The 22,262-nt window shown below is 49.1% G+C and overlaps 1 protein-coding gene and 1 pseudogene across 7 annotated transcripts in view; one reads left to right on the forward strand and one right to left on the reverse strand.

Annotated features, from left to right (window-relative positions):
* The window catches only part of ASPRV1 (aspartic peptidase retroviral like 1), a 136,188-nt gene that overhangs the window by 44,484 nt on the left and 69,442 nt on the right, over positions 1–22,262 (reverse strand). For all 6 annotated transcript variants that reach the window (XR_014000188.1, XR_014000189.1, XR_014000190.1 and 3 more), the window contains one exon: positions 464–652. The gene's annotated coding sequence lies outside the window, so the exon portion shown is untranslated. The remainder of the gene's footprint in view (positions 1–463; positions 653–22,262) is intronic.
* On the forward strand, positions 19,258–19,943 carry LOC308566462 (ubiquitin-conjugating enzyme E2 G2 pseudogene; annotated as a pseudogene). The gene has a single exon. The product of its transcript is annotated as a ubiquitin-conjugating enzyme E2 G2 pseudogene (transcript).

Genomic DNA, 22,262 nt, shown 5'->3' on the forward strand with positions numbered 1-22,262 from the left:
TGTCATGTATTTTACTTTTAAAAAATACAATAAGAATGAATTTTTTGAAAATAAAATAACAAAGATGTGTTTTAAATGCAAGCCCCGATTCATATTATTAGCTCGCAGACCCTGTGGAGTGGTGGGAGGAATGTGCTGGGAGGTGGACACCAGGTAGGGACCAGAGGTGGGAGGCAGCTTTGCCAGCCCTTTTCATGCCTTCTTCAAGTCCTTGGCACGTGGCCACACCTGCCCTCTGGATCTCTGACCTGGAGCAGATCCAGTGTCCACAGTCTGAGGGGCTTTGCAGAGGAGAAAGGGGCTGCTCTGCCAGCTCCTGCCTTGTCAACAGAGCCAGGCTACCTGAGTTCGAATCCTGACTCAGCCACTAACTGGCTGTGGGCCATGGACAAAGGACTTAACCTCTCCAAGCCCCGGGTTCCACCTAGGATTGTCCCAGCAGATTAACAAAGCAAATCCTTACCTCGGGGCTTGGCCCAGGGCCAGAACCTGGTTTGCACCCCCGGCTTCTAGCTCTCACGGTTATGATGCTGTTGTCGTCTCAGGTCTTTCTGAGTCAGCCTTGTCCTCACAGGTCCCTCCTCTTTGTCCCTCATCCACCTCAGCGCCCTGCTTCTTCTCTGCCTCTCACTCTTAGAAGATGGCTGGCATCCTGCATGGCAGAGAAAATAATACATATATGAGTGTGTTATAAATTTTATTGACATAAAGGATGTTTAGCAATCTACAAATAATAATAAAATATACAGTGCTCTTTATTGTAAGTTGCTTAGGGCAAACTGACTCTTACAAATGCTTCATTGATTTTTAGCAACCTGCAGGACCCATAACCAGCCTATAACAATTGACAAATGAGTGGAGTTCCTGTGTAAATGCTGGTTGATAGTTTTGTTTGTGGCAACTAGTAAGAAAAAAGTGACACAATGAAGATACATGTTGGAACTTCGCTTGTTTGTCAATGATGTGAGCAACGTCTTCACTGAACGAGATCATAGTTTTGGGGCACTGGAAGAACTTTTGCTCCAGGTTTCTGTGCCATTCACCATGCAGTGGCTACAGGCACAACATACATTTAAGTTTAATGTGCATTATTAACATTTTCTCTATAACTTTCTTAAGCCTAGACAGTCAACAAACAATAAATCAAGCCTTGATTTGTGGGATTTGCCAACTTCCATAGTGTAAATATTTCCGCCATGACCAATTTCAAGCTATTAATATGATGTCACTGAAAGCAGAGGGGAAGAAAAGCACAGTAACACATTATAGATTATTTCCACAGACATAACAGACGTAAATAATCTTAAAAGCATAAATAATAAAATGTAAAATTCTTAGGAAGTGATGAATTTTGAGTAGTTATCTTTGTTTTCAATATAATCAATCTAATTGTAATTTTATTTTATACAATTTAATTTTTTAATAATACCTAGGTTTAACTGCTGCCTCATAAAATTCCAGAAAATGTAAGAATCAGCTCTCAGGAGCTGGTGCAATCTGAGCACAGCTGGCTCCAACCCCCTACCCCCAGCTCTGCTTTGAAAGAGGCCTTCAAACAGCTCTCCCAGCCTGATGGCCCCTCCAATGTACATGTTTCAGGTCTTATCTTAAAAGCAAAACTGAACTCATTGTCTTGCTCTCAAACCTGCTCCTCTCCAAGGCTGCCACCTTGGTGAGTGAAAGACTTCACCTTCCACTCAGCAACCCAAGCCAGACCCCATGGCATCACCATCCTGCCACCTTCACACCTCCTCTGGCACCAGGTCACTTCCATCTAAACCCTCTCAACTCTGCCCCTGCTCTGTCCCCCGGCCTGCTCAGGACCACACCCCTTCACCTCCTCCCCAGGCACCCCACAGCCTGGCACTGCCTGCCTTCCTCTACCCTGTTGTATACTGGGCAAAGCCAGGCTCCCCAGAGTCCAACAGTCATTGTCCCTTGTCCCATTTCTCCAGAGTCATCTGTGGCACATCCTGCACACTCAGTCTCTGCTCTAGCAGCAGACCTAGCTACAGTTTCCTCAACACGTCTCTCTCCCCCAAACCTGCACCCTTTGTACATGCCAGACCCTGTCCCTGGACGCCCTTCTCCATTCAAATTCCTGCTTCACAATTCTTAGCCCTTCTTTTGGACCCACCTCAAATATTAGCACCCCAGTGAGCGCTCCAACCCCAAGCAGAATCCATTCATTTGGTTACTCATGCATTCCTTCATTACTAATATTTGTTTAATGCCAACCAAGTACCAGGGTCTGTGCTAGATGCTGGGGATGCAGAAATGAGCCTGGCTCTCAGAAAGCTCTCAGTCTAACAAGGGAAACAGAGCTAGGGCCAGCAGTCCCTGGTAGGCAGAGCTCTGCGGAGGTGCTGGAAAAGAGCAGAAGGGGGACACCCTTACTCCTGGGGCTTGTAGCCCTTGATCTGGTCTTTGATGGATGGGTAGGAGCTCGCCATGTGAGGGATGGGGGCGAGTGCTCCAGGCAGAGGGAAGTAGATGCAAAGGCCCGAGGCATGAGAATGCCCGCGGTGCTGCAGCTGCAGGGGATGCAGTTTGGCTAGCCCTCGGGGGTCCAGAGGAAGGCAAGACCGGATCCACAGGGTTTTAACCGGCACGTGGAAGAGCTGGAATGGCGATGCTGGCAGTGGTGATGGCAATGGGAGCAACGGAAGTCTTCCTGCGCCAGAGGCACTGGCCTTTCAGAAGGCTCAATTTGAGAACTATGACGGAGAGACACCGGATGAGATTCCAGCGCTGGGCTGAGAGATGAACCGGGCAGTGCAGTTAAGAGACGCTGAAGGCTACCTTCAGGGGCAGTGCCGTGGGAAGGAGCACGCAGCTCGGGATCAAGTGCAGGCGTAGAACCAGCAGTTGCTGGTGCCCACCGGGAAGGGAGCCCTGAGGGGGCTGCCCCAGTTTCTGGCCTGGGTGACTTTGAGGAGGATGGTGGCACCCTCTGGTGAGGCTTTGTGGGTGACCATGAGTTCATCCCAGGACATGCTGGTGTTAAGGCACCCATGGTGCAGCCAATGGAAAGGTCCCCTCACCAGCTGGCTACTGGAATCTGGACTTCAGGAAAAACTCCTCACTGAAAGGTGGGATTTGAAAGTCATCAGCAAGTCAGCATCTGGGAATCACCTCCCTCATGGAAGGGAAGGAGAAGGTTGGGAAGCTGAGATGACGGCCACCAAGGGTGTGGGGTCCCTAGGAAGATAAGCAGGGGAGTCAACCCACAAGGCCCCTGAAATATTAGCCGCTGGGCAGCGGAAGAACTGCCTTTATGGAGATGAGCCAGGACACGGGGAAACCAGGCAGGTAATATTCAGACCGACCAGCCAGGAAAGTGGATGTCAGTTGGGATTCTCTGGGAAGCAGATACCAAGTGGAGTTAGAAGTACAAGAGATTTAGTGGGATGGTGATACCTGTGAGAGACAGTGGGGAGCAGGAGGCCTTTAGGTGGAGAGCAGGCAGGCAGGACAGGCAGACGGGGCAGAAGTGGCCGAGCCCTCACACCCCTGCCATGCTCACCGCTGGCTGCATCTGGGGGCTGCAGCTGACCGTGCTTCCCCCTCAACCTCTCTGGTTTCCTTGCAGGGAGGACTGAGCAGCACCCCTCCATGGCTGCCATGGCAGGGTGCTGCCTATCTGGTAACCTCTGATTTTCCAGAGAAGTGGGATTTGGGTTGTGTGCCCAAAGTGTGGTGGAGAGGCTATGGGGTAGATGACAGCAGAGGAGGCTTGGAAGAATTCTAGGGGCAGGGAAGAGGCTGATGATGGCTGGTTGAGGTTTGGTTGTGATTGTTGGCCTAGAGTTTTAGCAGCTCCAATCCCCCCATCGGGGAGATGAGGGTGGCAGGAGGCCGATCTGACCCAGAGCTGGGATGTCCTAGCCTGGCCAGAGGCAGTGGTGGGACAGAGGAGAAAGAGGTTGGCAGGTTGGGGAAGATGTGTCTGATGTGAGGGAAAGGGTCTGGGCCTTCAGGAGAAGATGAGGTCAGGCTGGAGGGGAAGGTTCCAGGGAACCTCCAGGTCGAGGGCAGGGGTGGTGGGACTTGTGGATGAAAACTCTGGAAAGGAAAAGGCTGGGATCAGAAAGTAAGGATTCCGGAATTGGTTAAGAGCCACCGTAGAACAGTTCTGGAGAATGACATTAGGTGGCTGAGGAGGGCAGAGAGCCATGAGGCTGTTCCCAGGGTATGGGGTCATGGGCTGATGGCATGTTTACATCCCTGTCACATACCCTGTTGGCTCGCTGCCCTGCACCCCTAGAGCCCCTAGAGCATCCAGAAACAGGTCCTCGGGCACAGAGCAGGCGCTGATCATGTACCTGGCAGCTCCCCCATCCTTTAGGGAGTTGGTAAATTTGGAAAGTACCCAAAATCACTTGAGGAAAAGACTGTAGCAGATACATCTGAATTTGCCAAGAGACTGTGCTACCAGATTGGAGACAGAGGCCAAGTCCGTGGTTTTCTCCCTGTGATTTCACATTTTCACTGGTAAAATGTGGACCTTGCTGAGTGATAAAGGAGAACAAAATTGAGAGTGGCGGAGACATGAGCCAGAACGCCCCTCACTGTGCCAGGAGTAGGGCCAAAGGTGATTTATAGAACGACGGGTCAGACGAACGTAAAGGAATGGCCGAGACTGCCTATTTGATGTCCCCCTACCCTTCCCCATGGTCAGTATGAATTTGCTTTTGGGCTGAGCCAAGGTCCATTTCTAGACAGACTGGGGCGGCAGACATATGCTGGAAACTGCGCACCTCAGGCACAAGGGGAAATACCTGTCCTTGCTCAAAAGTTACGGGAAGTTGCCAAATGAGCCAAAAGAAGAACCAGCATGCTTGCTGCTCTCTGTTCTCTCCCCACACTCAGCTGTTGCTTCATGAGGGTCAAAACAGGCAAGATAAAATCTGTCCGACTCGCAGCTCAAAGAAGCAGGACTTAGAAATGTGGCCTGACTGCAGCTCTGCGCACCCAGTGCCCTCTCTCCCACTGTGTGGCCTGGGGAGGCCCCAACCCACGACGGGCGGCCTCTGAGGCCTGCGCCCCGCTTGGCCAAGGTCTCCGGGCTTCCGTATTCTGATTTCTCTTGATATCCAAATCTGGTTTTAATTCTGGATGGTGGGCCCAGGTGTCTTCATCTTCTCTGACAAGAAGTTGGATATAAGTCAGGGAGGGCGGAAGTCTATGATCCCCCAGCCCCTGCCCTCAGCCGCTGGCCTCACAGAGGAGCTGCGGTGGCGGTTTTCCTGGAGGCCGGGCCCAGCCCCGCAGAGCCTGTCACTCCAATCTGGTCTTGGTGAGGCAGCAACGTGGATGGGCAGCCTTCCTCCTCACCCAGACCAGGGGGACCTGGAAGCAGCCAGGAGTCAGCCCCAGAGCCCTGAGGTTGAGTGGAAGCTCTCGGGCAGCCCATGGGACCCCTGGAGACTCTGCTATGCAGGAGAGAATACAACCAAGACACGTTCCTGGGCATGAAACATGTCCTTCCTGGAACCTGACGCCGGGCCCTTGCCCAGAGGTGATTTTCAGATCCTTACTGTTGAACGCTCTCCAGAATTATCTGAGGGAATGAATGAATGACACTGACACTGAATCAGAAGCTTTCAAAACCTGTACGCTTCTGGGTTAAAAAAGCCCTTTACCAGCCTCTTTCGTTTCAGAGACCCCCCACCTCACCCCACCAGTGGATAACTATGGCAGACCCCTTTCTCCCTCCAGGTTCAGAATATCACACACACAAATTGGGCAAAAATGTAAGAATTCAAATTCACCTTATTTATTTTTAATTATGGGATTTTCCAGTGTCTCAAAAGAAATTACAACCCCAGGCAGGCATATATAAGTAAACAACGTAAAGACTCTGGCAGCAAGCCAACTGTGGGTGGGAGTCACCGGCAAGGGGAACTCTGCTCCCCTCCACCAGTTCTGTAATTGTTTCAGAGGTGTCATTCCTGCTCCCCCGACTGTACTGTAAGTTGTGTAAGATGCTTTCGAAAGAGCATGGGGTTGAAAGGCAGGAACCTCAAGTTCCAAACCCACAATGGCCCCGACAGGAACCTCAAGTTCCAAACCCACAATGGCCTCCAAGTAGCCGTGTGACCTTGAGGGAGCTTCCCGGCATTGCTGAGCTGTCCTGCCCCATCTGTAAAATGAAAGATGGCCTTAGAACTTCTGTCTGAGATTTCCACAGTATGCACAGGGCCTGGCGCAGTACCACCTAGGGAGGGCTTAATGAAAAGACATGGAAAGACATGGCCTAGCATGATTTTTTTTCAGTATAACCCCAAACCTGGCTTAAGATTTGGTTAAATAAACTGCCATTTTCCAACAAGTTCATCAGAAAAGTTGAATAAAATGCATCTTTGGGAGGTCACAAGTCTTGGAATTTTCTCTTTCTCCAAACCAATATTTAGCCCCTGGGGTGAAGGGGAGATATGTGGAAATTAGAAGTAGGAGTAATAACAATGGGGGCAGCAGAGGGACCACTGTGACAGAATCATTGAGGGGGAGGCTTGTTGGTGTCACTCTAAACTGATCCATTCCAGGATGTCTTGGATCTGTCTCTAGGTCGTGAGCCCCAGGTACGGGTCCCTGCCCTTGGGTGGTGCATGATAACAGTGGCATGTGTCTGCCCAGAACTGAATGCAAACCCAGACACCACTTCCCAACCAGCAGGCAGGCTGGGGTACTCTGGGACCACCTTTGCATGAGCATGACTGGCCAGGTGCCTGTCCCACCTGTGGAGAGAGCACAGCCCTCTACAGGGCAGGCTCGCAGGCAGGGTCCTGGGCCTTGCGTCCTGGCAGCAACCCCAGAACTCTGAGAAATGCTTGCTCTTGCCCCCAGAGAGCCTTGTCCCCATGGGGTGCTCATGTTCTTCCAACACCCCCTCTCCACCTCTTCAGGACTCAGGGGATATGGGAACCTGTGAGTCTCTTCAGGGAGGGTTTTCTCAGGCTGGTTCTGAGGATGGTCACACACTTGTCCTAGGATGTTTGCCTTCTAAGTCCCGCTGATCCCCTGAGGGGACACAACCCAGAGGGCTGAACAGCTCAGCTTCAGAGTCAGGCCAGCTCTGCCCCTCACCTACCTGACCTCTGTTTCCTCTTTGATAAAATGAAAATAATAGGGCCAACCCAACAAGCAGTTCTGCAGATTAAATGAGAGAATGTGTGGAGAGCACTTAGCCCAGCCCAGAGCTGGCTCATCTTTACCATGACGTTACACAGAGCTACAAAAAACTCACAAATTAGGCCAATAGCCTCAGTAAAAATCTGTCTTCCTGGCCAGGTCACGTGAGTGGGAAAGGCCAGGAACTGCACAACAAAAGAAGCTGTGCCCCCGACCCCCAGAAGTGGCCGATTTGAGGACGGTGAGTGCTCACGGCTGCGGGAGAGGTTACGGCACCCACCCCTCATTGCACAGCTCAGGGACAGGCTGAGAGACAGCGGGTGAGGTGCCTGAGGCCACACTGAAGGTTTGTGACAATACTGGGACAAGAGGATATACCTTCTAATTTCTTCTTGGTGTGGCCAGACTATTTTCTCACATATTTTTTGTGTTTTGATGGTTGCAGTGTTCCTTTCCCTTCCCATTCCAAGAAGGTCTTGGATCTGTCGTCTCTGAGTATCAGGACCAGACAGAAGCCACCCAGGCCCTTCTCTCCTTAGTATTTTCCTGAGCCTGGGCTCCTAGGAGACTCTGGGGGAGTGTCTTGAAGGCACCTTGCAAGGGAAGAAATGACAGGGAGCAGGAATAGGATGGAGACCCGGGTTCTGCACCTCCAGGAAGGGGCAGGCCTCTGAGGTGGGCGGCGGGGCCCTGGGCTCGGAGGGCTCGAGAGCAGCCTGGGCGCAGAGTCTGAGCCTTGCCGGGCACCTGGGCCCATGAGAGTGCACAGTCCACAGAAGTGCCCCTTTCCTGGGCAGCCCCATAAGCCTCCTGGGTTCTGGGTGACCCTAACCAAGAGGGAGCCTATAATCACCACATTGGAATTTCCTCCCCGTCAGGTAAGGTGGGAGCTCAGGGTCGGAACTGAGTTGACCTCAGGGGCATTTCTTTCCCTCTTGGGATGGTGGATTGATAGTCATACTGTCCACATGAGGCACTGCTCAGTCCCCTTTGTGACATCGTTACCTATGATGTATAGTGCTTTACAAAGTGCCTTCATAATCGTCCACTCGGTCCCTGCCTGTTAACCCAATGAAAATCTAGAACTCAGAAAATGGACCACCTTTCTCAACTTCGCATAAGTATAAGAGAACTAGGATGAAGCCCCATATCTCCTGACTCCCAGACAGTGCTCTTTACAACACGTCACTGCCCACTCTGCACAGCGCCGGGTGAGCCCACTCACCGAGAGCATCCCTCGCTGTCACCCAGGTTCCACAGCCCGCAGGCCTCGGTACAGCTTTCCGGGCGCTCACCTGACCCTGAGTGTATGTCAGCTTGAATGGAAGCTAAAGGCCTCGACATTGACAAAACCCCTATAGTTATTGGGAAATCAAAACAAAAAGTACAACTGGCCAACAAACAAATGAAAAAACTGGTAAATCCTCTAGCAATTAAGAAGTATGTTGTTGCTGTTATGATTATTAGGTTGGCAAAGTCTTATTTCCCCTATAGTACTGGTGGGAATATAAATTAATACAACTTCTATACACACACATACACACATCAAAAAGCTTTTAAAGTATTCACACCCTAAATACAACATGGTGTTTTGGACTAGATCCTGGAATGGAAAAGGGACATTAGTAAGAAAACTGTTGGAAGTCAAATAAAGCCTGGAGTTTCTTTGGTAGTAGCATACCAATGTTAATTTATTAGTTTTAACAACTATACTCTGGTTAGGTAGGATATTAGCTGGGTGAGGGGTATATGGAAACTCTCTGTACTATCTCTGTAAATCTAAGATTATTTCAAAACAAAAGGTTTAATTTTTTAAATAGTCAAATTCTTTTACCGAGAATTTCACTTCTAAGAATTTATCTCAAAATTTATCAGAGATGTAGATGGACATTTACGTACAAGGATATTGCACCACTTATGATAAGCACAAAAATGTGGAAATTATCTTCATGTCTAAGAATAGCAGGGTGGCTAAATAAGTTACAATGTATCTAATTATGATAGAATGTGGTCAGAAAGAATCACATTTTAATAATATTTATTGACATGGAAAATGCTTACAATAAGTGGTAAAGTGAAAGAATTAGAACACAAAACTATATATATTTTAAGCTCAATACAATTTAAAATGATGTACATAAGCAAGAAGGAAATATACCAATATATTAAAAGTACTTATTAATGGACCATATAGAGTGAATTTTATTTTCATATAACATAATAACATGTTCATTGTAGAAAATTTATATATAAATTTTATTTATATTATAAATGTTAGTTATAATCAGGGGAAAAGGGTATAAAAAATCCCCAACCCATGGCAGTTCCTCAAAAATTTAAACACAGAATTACCATATGACCTGGCATTTTCACTACTACGTATATACTCAAGAGAACTGAAAACATATGTCCACAAAAAGAACTTATATATGAACATTCATAGCAATATTATTTATAATAACCAAAAAGTGGAAATAGTGCACATGTCCATCAGGATACACAAGATGTGGTCTATCCATACAATGGAATATTATTCAGCAATAAACAGGAATGAAGCACTGATACATGCTTCAACGTGGATGACCCTGGAAAACTTCATGTTTAGTGAAAGATGTCAGACACAAAAGGCCACTTATCGTATGATTCTATCCATATGAAATGTCCAAAATAAGCACATACATAGAGATGGGATGGAGATCAGTGGTTGCCAGGGTCTGGGTGGTAGGAAGTGACTCCTAAGGGTCTAGAGTTTCTATTTGGGGTGATGAAAATGTTCTGGAATTAGATAGTGGTGATGGTTGCACAACATTGTGAAGATACTAAAAATCACTGAATTGTACATTTTAAAGGGTGAATTTTGTGGTTTGTGGATTATCTAAAAAAAAAAAAGAGAGAAAGAAAAAAATTCCCCTCTCCAAATGCCATATTTCACTGCTACTCATAATTTTCTTTTTAAAAAACTGTTTTCCTTCCTTGTAAATGATGCTCAGGCTAGTAGAACCCAGCTGCCCCCCAGGCCAGGCCCACGGAGGCAGAGCAGGCGGCCATCTGCTACTGTCGTGGACAGAATCCTGCGGTGACTGTGACTGGGATCTCTCCCGTCAGCTCCTTCCTTCCTCACCAGTCCATTCCTTCTTTCCTTCCATCCTTCCTTCTCTTCCTCTCCCTCTCCCCCTCCCCCTCCGGGATTAGAGCTGCACTGCGGGGGGGGGGGGGGGGGGGTCGCCCGCAATGAACAGCTAATCTTTAGAGCTGCCCTTTGAATAGACACCCCGTCCCATTAAATCTCCCCTATAAGACACACGTTTCCTGGAATTTTCCATTTACCACCTGCGTGGGAATTAATTGATTTAGTCTTCTAATATACAGCTGGCTGAAAGGGAAGGCGTCACAGGAGCTAAGCTTTAATAAGAGCAAAGGGAAAGGGAAGGTACTCTCAGAATAGACACTGGCACTGGGAATGTCCCTGTGCGTCAGGGACCTGAAATCGTGGTCATTCTGCCCAACGTCGCTCACACCAATAGAACGAAACTGTGTTCGGTAAAGCAGATCAGAAACTTGATTCTCTGGCCAAGGAATGCAGAAGGACAAGCTTGTGCTCAAAAGATCCCTTCTGCCCGATTCTGGGGAGTGAGGAAAGGCTGGGTTTGGGGTGAGTGAGGCGGGTTCAGGGGCAGAGATTTTCTAGGAAAAAGTGGGAGAGTTCTTGGACTTCCAAGGGAGCACGTGCAGTTCCAAAACATTCTTGGAACATGCCTAGCCGAACATCACATGTCTAATTTTAATGTTAAATCTCCGCCCCGGGAGTGATTGTTAGAATACTAATGAATGAAACTTCATAAAAAGGTCACTTGGGAAGGGGTTTCAGATTCCATTTAAGGGAGAACTCCATCTCCCTAAATTCCCAGTGGGACTGTCAGCACAGAATCCAATCCAGCCAATGAAACTCCATCTGGAGATCACACGAGGAGGCTGGCACCACCTCTGCCCAAAGTTTGCCTTCCTGTTCCTAAAACCCCAGGTCCAACTTTCCTGGCCTTCCTGAGGTCTCAGAGTCAACCTTTTAAGTCTATGGGCAAGGATTCTTCAGAAAAATAACTTTTTTTGGGGGGGGGCTTATGTTAGTTACAGCCAAACTGATAAACGTATGCAAAACATGATGCTGTGGTACTAATAATTCCCGTTATTTACTGAGTGTCTACCATGTGCTGAGAACAGTGTGGGGTCCATCACACACATTAATCTAATTCTCATTCCACAAATGCAGAAACTAGGACTACTCAGAGAGATTAATACCATGTCTACAATTCTACAATTAAAGAAGGTAGAAAGGGGATTCAGGTCCAGTTTGATCCAGCTTCCAAGTCTAGGCAGGCTCTCCTTCCCTCCTTCCTTCCTTCTTCCTTCCTTCCTTCCTTCCTTCCTCCCTCCCTCCCTCCCTCCCTCCCTCCCTCCCTTCCTTCCTTCCTTCCTTCTCTTCCTTTTGGATTGAACCTTTGGGCAGAGAACTGATTAAGCAAACTCTTCAGTTCATGGTACTTGATCACCATCGGTCCATGCAAAGCCCCTATCTTGTTTATTTACCAAGTTATTATTAGTCTTCCCGCTGCACTGCACCACCTTCGCACTGCTCAGGATCATGGCTCACAGGTGATAGGGTTTGGCCTCTCACCGACAGGCACTCCAGATATTTGGGAGGGTCACACCTTGGGTTTCTTTGTTTCCTTGAGGATCAAAATCCAGTTTGACCTGGTAACCTTTTCCACGTTACTCTCCAACACTCCATCAATTGGCCAATCCATCAGCCCTGGGCTGGGCTGAAATGTGGAATTGGTAAGAAAGGGAAGACCCAGTCTTCACCCTTAGGAAATTTAAAATTCACGTATCTGTCCACTCAACAAATACTCATGGCATACTGACTTCATGTGCCAGGTATAGAGATAGAAAGATGAATGCGACAGTTGTGTCCTCTGAGAGCTAATGCCCAGTCAGGGAGAAGACAATTAAGCAATTAGACCTGTGTCACAAGGCTGTGCTAGGGGAGGTGCAGGAAGTCATGTGGACACAGAACCCAGGCCTGGCATGACTCAGATGGTAACAATACAGGAGTCAAGAAGAAACATAAATCTACAAATACAATTGTTTCTGCTCATATGCCTCAGCATCGTACAATAATGATGGGTGGGATTTTCATCAGATTTGGAGGGGAAGTGTGGGGTGGCTAAACTTAAAATGCAAACTTTATGGCATGTAATAAATGTGGGAAGCCAGGGGAACACTGCAGAGAAGGAAGCAGTCATCCTAGACTAGACCCGTGGATACTGGGACCAGGGGAGGCCTGACAGGAGGCCCATCTGACTGTAGGATGGGACACAGAGATCTCGTACGCAGATACCTTTACTGGGGATACAAACAGGGTGTCTAATATGAATCCCGAACAAAAGATTCCGCAGAAGGCTCTGCCTTGCAGGCAGCAGTCCTAACTGAGCTGCTTCCCATGTGGGTAAATCTACATGTGGCCGGGGTAAGTGGAAGTGGGGGCCGTTCAGCCATCAGTGGTGACTGGTCCTCCTGAGCAGCCCAGGTGCCCGGCCCAGCAGGCACCCCCTCCCCCGCCCAGACAGAAACTAGTGTGCCCGGGACAGAATCTGCTCACGAGGGGCTCTCCCTGTGGTAGGTGAAGGCCTCCCAAATTAGCAAGTCTTTACGGGGACCCCTAAAAGGTTCTTTAGCTCAGGCCCGTATGTCCCAGCCCCGCTGTGTTGAGGGAGAGAGCCATATTGGAAGTCAATGCCAGTTTCCAGACCCCGTCCCTGCAGCGACCACAGGAGGAGCCGGAGGTTCTGACATCAGTCTCCAGCCCCCCTCACTCGGGCCTGGGGAGCATTTGACCCAGATAATGAGGGACATGAGGGACATGAGAACCCCCTTCTCATGGGGGCCTCACTCTGGTCTCATGCTGACTGGGACCACTAATTGGGGCCGCGGCCCTGTGTGCCTCACTGGAAGCGAGGAGAGTGGGAGGCGGCTGTGAGGTCGCCCGCGGGAAAGATTCGTCCTGCTCCAAGCTGCAGTGCCACAGCTCACGCTGGGTGACACCATTCTCCCCGCCCACCAGCGCAGATGGCACAGGGCTGGGCTGGGCAGGGGAGGGGGCTGGCATGGTGAGGAAAGCCCTGCAGATGTCGTGCGCCCGCCTTTGGGCCTTGAGGGATGGGCCACCTTGGGTTAGGTAGAAAGGGAAAGGAGCAGGAATGGTGTTCCAGGACGAGGGAACAGCCTAAACAGAGGTGCAGAGGTTGGAATGGGCTAGCTGACTGGAAGTCCAGCCGAAGTGAGGAGAGGGGACCAGGAAAAGGAGTCCTGGAGAATGAAGACACCCCAAGCCTCCCCCTCCACCTGCCGGCTCCTCCCAGCCTTCCCACAGCCCCGGAGGCAGACCCGCCAATGTTCCCCGGGGGTCTCATCCTCAGGGCATCTCCCATCTCTTCTCCAAACAGCCAAGCTCCCAGATCCACGGAAAACAAGGGTGGCCTTTCACGGCCCTTCACAACGGCCCCTCCTTCCCATTCCTCTGGGATTCCTGACTCTGACCTTGGCTCTGGACGTACTTCTTCCTTTCATGGGGAAAAAAAATCAGAGAGAGAGGGAGAGAGAAAGAGAGTGCCCTACACCAGCTTAAAACTCTCCAATGAGTCCTCACTGCCTGTGGCAGAAAACCCCAAATCCTTACTCTAGGCTGGCCCCACCTGCTCCCCGGCCCCTCCGCAGCCTGGCTCGGCCACCCCAGCCTCCCTCTCCCAGCTGCCGGTGCTTCAGGGTCTTCCACACCCCTGGCCTCTGCCCTTGCCATCTCCTCTGCTGAGAAGGCTCTTGGCAGGCAAGCTCCAGCTTAAACATTTCCTCACACACGCCTTCCCTCCCCTCCTGGTCTAAACCAGGAACCCCTTTTCACCCTCTCTCACTGGACCCTGTTATTTTCTGTCACAGCATTCATCCCACTTTCTGTAACTGTGTGTCTCTTATTTCCTGCTCACTCTCCGCACTGGAGGGATCTGCCTCTCAAGGTGAGGTCTGTTTCATTCACCCTAATTCCCCAGAGCCCAGCACACATCCTGACATGTATTTGTTTTCTAAATATTTAAATGACACCTGTCTGGCTGTAGGGTGAAAATCTAAGCTCTGGGCACAAAGACCTTTCACAATCTGACCTTTGCCTGCTCTCCTGCCTCATGTCCCTCAAGTTGGCCACCCTCACTCTGACCTCCTTAAGAACCCTGGACTCCAGCCACACCAAGCTCCTTGCTAATTTTTTAACATAATCTGCTTTCTCATCTCCATACTTTTCTCTAAGCTTTTCTCTCAATAGAGAGTGGCAAACTCCTCTTTATCCTTCAAGATCCATTCCAACATCCTTCCTGGACTCCCCCAGGCAGCGTGCCTGTCCCTCCCCCCTCCCCACAGCAGGCAGTCCTCTTTCTTGTTCCCCATTAGACTCCTGGAGGCACCCTCTATTCCTCTTCATTTCAAGTGCCTATTACAGGTCTTAGCACACAGTAGGGCCTCAAAGCAAAGATCTTACATGCTGATTGGTTTCTATGCAGTAAGTGTGGGCTTCCTTGTAAGGTAGTTAACTCCCTGCCATGGGGAATTCTTTAAGCAGAGGCTGCAGACTCTATACAACAGTGTTTTTCAAACACTTTGTGATCCATTACACACCCACATAAATATCACACCAAAAAAAAAAAAAAAGTTTCACAATATGGTACTTCTCTTTTTTTCCATGTGGTACCACCTGGTAATTTTATTGTTTCATGTTTCATAAATGCTAAATTAACCACTAAAAAGTGGTTACACGAGCCACAAATGGGTAGAGGCCCAAAGTTTGAAAAGCAGTCCCATGCTGGCCACTGCGTTGGATTCCCTGACCTCCACAGCGCACCACTGCCTCTTGAGTGCTGCTCCTCAACACCAGTGGGCACCTCTAAGTAACTTACCCCATTAAAAGGGTGATTCTCTTAGAACTGAGCAGGGACTAGAAAGGGAAGGTCTGTTGACTGGGTGCCAGCTTCAGGTAGAAGGGCTGCTCAGAGTCCAAGGCCTCCCATTCATTCAGCCCAACAAATATTTATTGAATATCTACTATATTGTTAGCACTGTCCCAGTCTCTGGGGATAGAGCATGAACAAGAGTTTTTTTCAAACCTGCCACAGCCTGGCTGATGTGGCTCAGTGGTTGGGCATCAAGCTACGAACCAGGAGGTCGTGGTTCGATTCCAGGTCAGGGCACATGCCTAGGTTGCGGGCCCAAACCCCAGTGGGGGGCATGCAGGAGGCAGCTGATCAATGACTCTCATCATTGATGTTTCTATCTCTCCCTCTCCCTTCCTCTCCCTGAAATCAATAAAAAACATTAAAAAATAAATAAGATAAAAATCTTGCCACAATGGCAAGGATGTGGAGAAATTGAAAGCCTTGTTCATTGCTAGTGGGAATGTAAAATGGTGCATCCATTGTGGAAGACAGTATGAATGTTACTCAAAAAGTTAAACGTAGCTCTGGCCGGTGTGGCTGAGTTTGTTGGAGCATGTCCTGTACACCAGAAGGTGGCGGGTTTGATTCCCAGCTAGTGCATATACCAAGGTTGTGGGTTTGATCCCGTTTGGGGCCGCACGCAGGAGGTAACCGATCAACACCAATGTTTCTCTCTTTCTCCCCTCTTCTCTCTCTCAAATCAATAAAATAAAATATACATATATATATATTTTTAAGTTAAACATAGAATTATCATATGATCCAGCAATTCCACTTCTGGGTATATACCCAAAAGAATTGAAAGCAGGGACTAGAACACATATTTGTACAGCAATGTTCACAGCAGCAGTATTCACAATAGCCAAAAGGTGGAAGCAACCCAAATGTCCATTGACAGATAATCGATAAACAAATGTGACCTATACATACAATGAAATATTATTCAAAAAGGAAGGAAATTCTGACACAGGCTACCACACAGATGTACCTTGAAGACATTATGCTAAATGAAATAAGTTAGACACAAAAAGACAAATATTGTATGATTCCACTTATATAAGGTTCCTGGAATAGGCAAATTCAGAGACAGAGTAGCATGGTAGTTGCCAGGACCTGGGGGGAGGGAGGATGGGGAGTCACTGTTTAGTGGGTACAGAGATTCAGTTTGGGATGACAAAAAAGTTCTGGAACTAGACGGCAGTGATGAGTGCAGAACAATGTGAATGTGCTTAATGCCACTGAATTGTACACTTAAAAATGGTTAAAGTGGTAAATTTTCTGTTGTGTACATTTTACTATGGTTTTTTAAAAACCTGCTACTCGGATCTTATGTTCTAGAGGCACAGACCTGGTGAAGAGCTCATGGACAAAGGGTAGGGCTAACTCTCCCCGCCTCAGAGCAGGGGTCATAAACTGCAGCAGGGTGGTAGGAGGGGGTCAAGAAACAGGTCACACAGGTTCCCCCACACTCTCTTCACACAGAACTCTTCCCCTGTAACTGTCTTTCATTTTAAGCAAGTTCAGATAAAATTCTGTCTGGAAAAAAATGTCCCCACATAGATCCATCAACTGTAACAAAGGTGCCGATCTGGCAGAAGATACTGATGATGGGGTAGGCTGTGCATGTGTGGGGAATCTCTGTACCTTCCGCTTAATTTTTCTGTGAACCTAGAACTGTTCTAAAAAAACAGCCTTTCAGAGGAAAAAAAGGGGGGGGCACCTCTGCTTAAAAATTTTTTCTAAACCACTGTCTTCCTTCTCTAAAATGACCACTGGGTAAGATGTTTCCGGAAAGAGTGAGCAGGCAGGCGCCTATTTGTAGGAGGGGTCCCCTGAGTACTTGCAGGCAGGCAGGCGTTGGCTTTGTGCAGAGGGTCTTGTGAGCGGGCGGGGGTCTAAGGAGCAGGAGACCGGCCTGGAAGGGCAGGGCCCTCAGAGCCCTTCTGGCCCTTCCCCTAGGCTGGGGTGGTCAGATATCAGATCTCTGGCTCCCTCTCCTCCCGAGGGCAGGGTTCTTGGCTGAGTCACCTCTGGTCTTGCCCAGGGTGGGGTGTGGAACAGGCACCTCATTTTGACCTTGGAAACCTTAGCTTCAAGTCCCAGCTCTGCCCTTTATAAGACACTTAACGTCCCAGCCTGTTTACTTAGCTGTAAAATGGGGATGATCTGACACCTCCCAAGATACGATGTGCATGACGCCACCGGAGGACGCTCAGCACGGGGCCAGGCACAGACAGGGTGTGCACAAGGAGCTTTAGTGTCAGGCCCTAAAGCTAAGGAATGTGGGCCCCGGCTGTGCCTGCACCCTCAGACCTGCCCAGCTGGACTGGCCAGTCCTAGCATTTTCTTGGGGTACAGAAAGGGCACCTCGTGCACAGCCGCCCCCACAGCAAACAGCCAGGAGAGCACGGGACCAACAAGACAGCAGCCCTGAGATGCCTGAAAATGCTGTGGAGCCACGTCATGGTTTCAGGAGCTGGTTTCTGGGAAGGAGGCCCCAGCCCACTCCACCCCCACAGGGACCTTCTCCAAACCCCTTCTCCACATGTGATAGCTCTCCACCTTCCATACTGGGCTGTGACTTCTTGAAGGCAGGAATCCAGCCTACTCCTCTCTACTCTCCCAGCACACAGAACTCAGTAACTGTGTGATAAATCAGTGGTGGTGGTGGTGACAATAATGGGGACAGTGCCAATGTCAGCATCTATCTGGTACGTGGCCCTTCCACGGGTGTGGCACCATTCTAAGTGCCTTGCTTTAGCTCTTCTAACCCTCACAAAAGTCCCAGCAGGTGTGTACTATTGCCATGATCCTTATTTTTAATGAAGGGACTGAGGTGCAGAGAGGAACTTGCCAAAGGTCACAGGCAAAGTGACTTGAAGCCGGGTACCTCAGTCTGCCCTTTTACTGCTACTCCAAAGTGCTGACTCCTTAGGGGGCAAAGCGATGTCTAGGGAAGGGACTTCAGAATCCACAGGCCACCTTTCTTAGCAGGCTCTGCAGTGCCCTCTGAGATGTCCCTGGAAGGGAGACCATCCCAAGACTGTTCATACCTCCCATTAACAGGAAGACCCAGGACATCTTTCTCAGATGGAATCCAGGCCTGCTTCCCTCTCATATGGCCCACCCTGTGCAAAAACAGAACTGCCCCTCCTTCTCCCTCAGGTGGCTCTTCAGGTATCTGGACTCACCTCTCTGCCCCCAGCTGATGGTTCCTGACTCATCACTCACTCCTCTGTCCACAGGCCCTCTCCCTCCTGGTGGCCTGCCCTGAGTGTTTCCTACTTGGTTCGTCTTCAAGACCCTGTGCCCCACAGTGGACATCCACATGGCCTGAGGAGCGGGGAGTGGGGAAGGGCTGCATCCCCTCCTTCGTCCTAGGTCCATGCCTCCCATGTATGTCTGGGCTCTTCTGAGCCCAACAATCCTGGTCCACAGTCTGGTCTGTGGAAAATCAGTCCCCTGGGACCCTTCACAAACCCATCTCTATGTACCTGGATGAGTAATTTTTAACCCAAATATAAAATGTTACATTTTCCCTTGTAAAATGCCCTCCTTTTTTCCACCCTAACAAAACTGATTTGAATCCTGACTTCGTCACCCCAAAGCCATGTCACTTGTCCCTCACAGGGCTGTGGCATCTGTAGCCTAGAGGAGCCTACCTGTAGAGTCTTTATTTATTTATTGGAACTGCTGAACAGGACAGCTTTCAATTTCCTCACCTGTGTTTAAATCTAGGACTCACAAATGGAGGTGTCTCTGGTTAGACCACACCTCTCCCCGGCAGTGCTGATTCAGGTGCCAGTCAACAGGGATGAATGTGACAGTAGGGACTGTGAAAGGTGAGTTCTGCCTCGGGAAGGGGTTGCGGGCTTCTGCTAACATCTCCTCTACTACTGGGAACTTCATTTTACCCCGTATGGTCTTCGTTACTTTCTCCCCGTGTGAGGACTATCCCCCAAGTAGTCCTCAAATTAAAGGGAGGCGGAGCTGGTGGCATGGGGACTGGGAGCTCTCCTTTCCCTCTCACATGAACACTCCACTCCTCCCTGCAGAAAGCCTGTCTTCACCCAGCTCATCCTCTTGCTCCAAACTGACTTCAGTAAGGAAGCCGATGGCTCTGCGCCCCGGGGCTCACCCGGGTAACCCCGGCGGCGCCAGAGGGTACCAGGGCCTAGCGGCTGGGTCCCAGGCACGGCTGTTACCCCGACAATGGCAGGGACGCGCTCAAGAGGCTGATGGTCCAGTACAAACAATCAACACCGACTCCTCCAGAGGGAACTGTGGCAGGCCCCACGAATGAAGAGGACTTTTTTGAATGGGAGGCACTGATCATGGGCCCAGAAGACACTTGCTTTGAGTTTGGTGTTTTTCCTGCCATCCTGAGTTTCCCGCTTGATTACCCATTGAGCCTTCCAAAGATGAGATTTACCTGTGAGACGTCCCATCCCAACATCTACCCTGATGGCAGAGTCTGCATTTCCACGCTCCATGCTCCAGGTGATGACCCCATGGGCTCCGAGAGCAGCGTGGAGAGGTGGAGCCCTGTGCAAGCGCGGCCAGGATCTTGCTGTCGGTGGGGAGCATGCTGGCAGAGCCCAATGTGGACACTTCCAAAGTGAAGCAGGATGACCAAGAGCAGTTTTACAAGATCACCAAGCAGATCGTGCAGAAATCTCTGGGGCTCTAAGGCCTTGCCATGTGTGCACAGTTACCACCAAGCAGCTTCCAGTGTTTCTCCTCCAGGACACTGAGTGACAGTGACATTCTGTGCTGGTACCAAACAAGGCAAGCCCAAAGAACTGCAGCTCTGGTCTTCTCTTCCACCCTTCCCACCCCAAACAGCTTCTCTTCTGAAATTATAGTTTATGTAGGATGATGACACTTGGATGCAGCTTTGTAGTGTTCCCAGCAAGGTGGTTCAGGTAGATTGTCCAGGCTGTCACCACTACCTCTCCCAGCTGAAGCACCTGCGAACCCAACAGCTAGTAGCCTCCCCTCCCGAGGGCTGAGGGGTATGTGCTGGCCTCCGGGGACTGGAACCAGTAATGCTCCTTCCGAAGAAACGGGGCTGGGTATCTGTGGGTCCCTCCGGCTCCTTGTGTGCCCACAAATACGTTATATTTTACAGGCAGGTGTTTTTCTTATAATCTAGTTACATCTCTTTCACTTGTTGTGTATTATAAACTATCACGCTTAGAAATACTTTCAGGAAATAAATACTTTTTTAAAATGTGAAAAACAAAGAAGAAGCTAACAAGCAGCCTCTGTGCTGGCCGGGCTTCCTTTAGAATCACGGTCCTTCTGGATGTTCTGACATGAGTGCTTCGCACACCAGGGATCACATACATGTGAAAAACCAGGAGGGTCATTGAGGATCTAAGCTCATCTGTCTTCTTCTTTTGACACTCCCTGCACCCGTTAAAATCATTTGTGACCCTATCATCAGAATGTAACTTCCACTAGTTAGAATGCTTAAGGTTGGGTGGTTTTTCTCTGCCCCTCACATTATAATATTCCTACTGGAAAAAATAATTCCTTTAGGCGGCTTCTTAGAACCACCAGTTGACCAAGCCCTGCTCCATTTCTGGCCTTGGGGACATATCAAGGAATGGCTTTGCAAACCTCTGAAATCTTGTCACGGACTTTCGATACTGTACCTTAGTTTAATATTATTCTCCCCCATTAAGTGAAACAGCTGCATTGTTTTGTAATCAAAACAGCGTTTGCAAATATCAACAATAAGATGTGGAACACATTATGCATGCATATATATCAGCCATTTTCAGCCGGTGCGCAGCAAGAATTTTTAAAACATGCAGTACCTGACTATTTAGTCAGGGCACTGACGTCTTTCCCTTACAGTGTCAAATAAAAAATGACAATGGCCAACACGACAATAACCATGCAGTTTGAATGAATCAAAATTATAACTTTTTTTTTTGGTAGGATTGGCCAAAAAAATATGACATTTTTTGGTGTGTCGCAGAATTTTAGTAATTAGCTTATGTGCCATGAGATAGAAAAGGTTGAAAAGCACTCTACTATATAATAATCTAATGTTAAGACAGAAACCTCCTGGTGGTGTGCCATGTCTCCAAACCCACTGCCTCCTACTTAACACTCGCTTTCTCAGACAGTGTGGAACAAATCATCTTTGTCTCAGAAACACCTGCTTTTCTTTAAGGTTCCCCTCACTGACTGGAACACCCCTTCGGTCACCTGAGGTGACTCACAGAAGCAGATCTGGGGATCAGGTGGCCAGGGAGCCAGGAGAGGACAGGCTACCAAAGAAACAAGAGACCTGGCCCTGCCTCAATTACTTTGCCTCAGGCAAAGCAGTGAATGAACCCCCCTACGCACACACACTGCCCCCTAAAAGCCCACACCAGCCCACATACTCAGTGGCTTTGTCCTGTCCTCTGGCCATTTAGGCCACCTCACCCAGGCCTGCTATCCCCAGGGAGTGTCCAGCTCAGAGTCCCCTCTCTACACCTATCTTCAGTGCACCAGGGACCCATTGTCAGCAGACTTTTAAATTGGAAAGAATTTATTCACAAATTGACATTGGTGAACAAAGGACTCCAACAATAATGGCAGGATTTTAGGCTGAGAGGCAGACTAGGGCATGGGGCAGGGGTGGGGAGATCTTGCCCCCTTACCTGAGATCACAGCCGGCCTCAGACCCTGGAGGGGTGTGACTAATCAGGAGTAGCTCAATAGTATCGAATCTATACAGAATCACTGACGCTCCCACAATTACTTTTTCTGAAAAGTGAAATTTCAATTGCCAAAACACTTTTTAACTAATTTAAAGGGAAACTTTTTTTTTAATACATCTTTATTGATTTCAGAGAGAGGAAGGGAAAGAGAGAGTTGAAACATCAATGATGAGAGAGTTGTCACTAATTAGCTGCCTCCTGCATGCCTCCAACTGGGGATCGAGCCCACAACCTGGGCGTGTGCCCTGACTAGGAATCTAACAGTAATCTCCTGGATTCTAGGTGGACTCAACCCCTGAGCCATGCCCGGTTGGACTTAAAGGTTACCTAACGCCTTGAAGAAAAAAAAAAAAAGGCGTTTCCACTGAAGTGT

The sequence above is a fragment of the Miniopterus schreibersii genome, assembly GCF_964146895.1.
Source record: "Miniopterus schreibersii genome assembly, chromosome: 13".
NCBI lineage: Eukaryota > Metazoa > Chordata > Mammalia > Chiroptera > Miniopteridae > Miniopterus > Miniopterus schreibersii.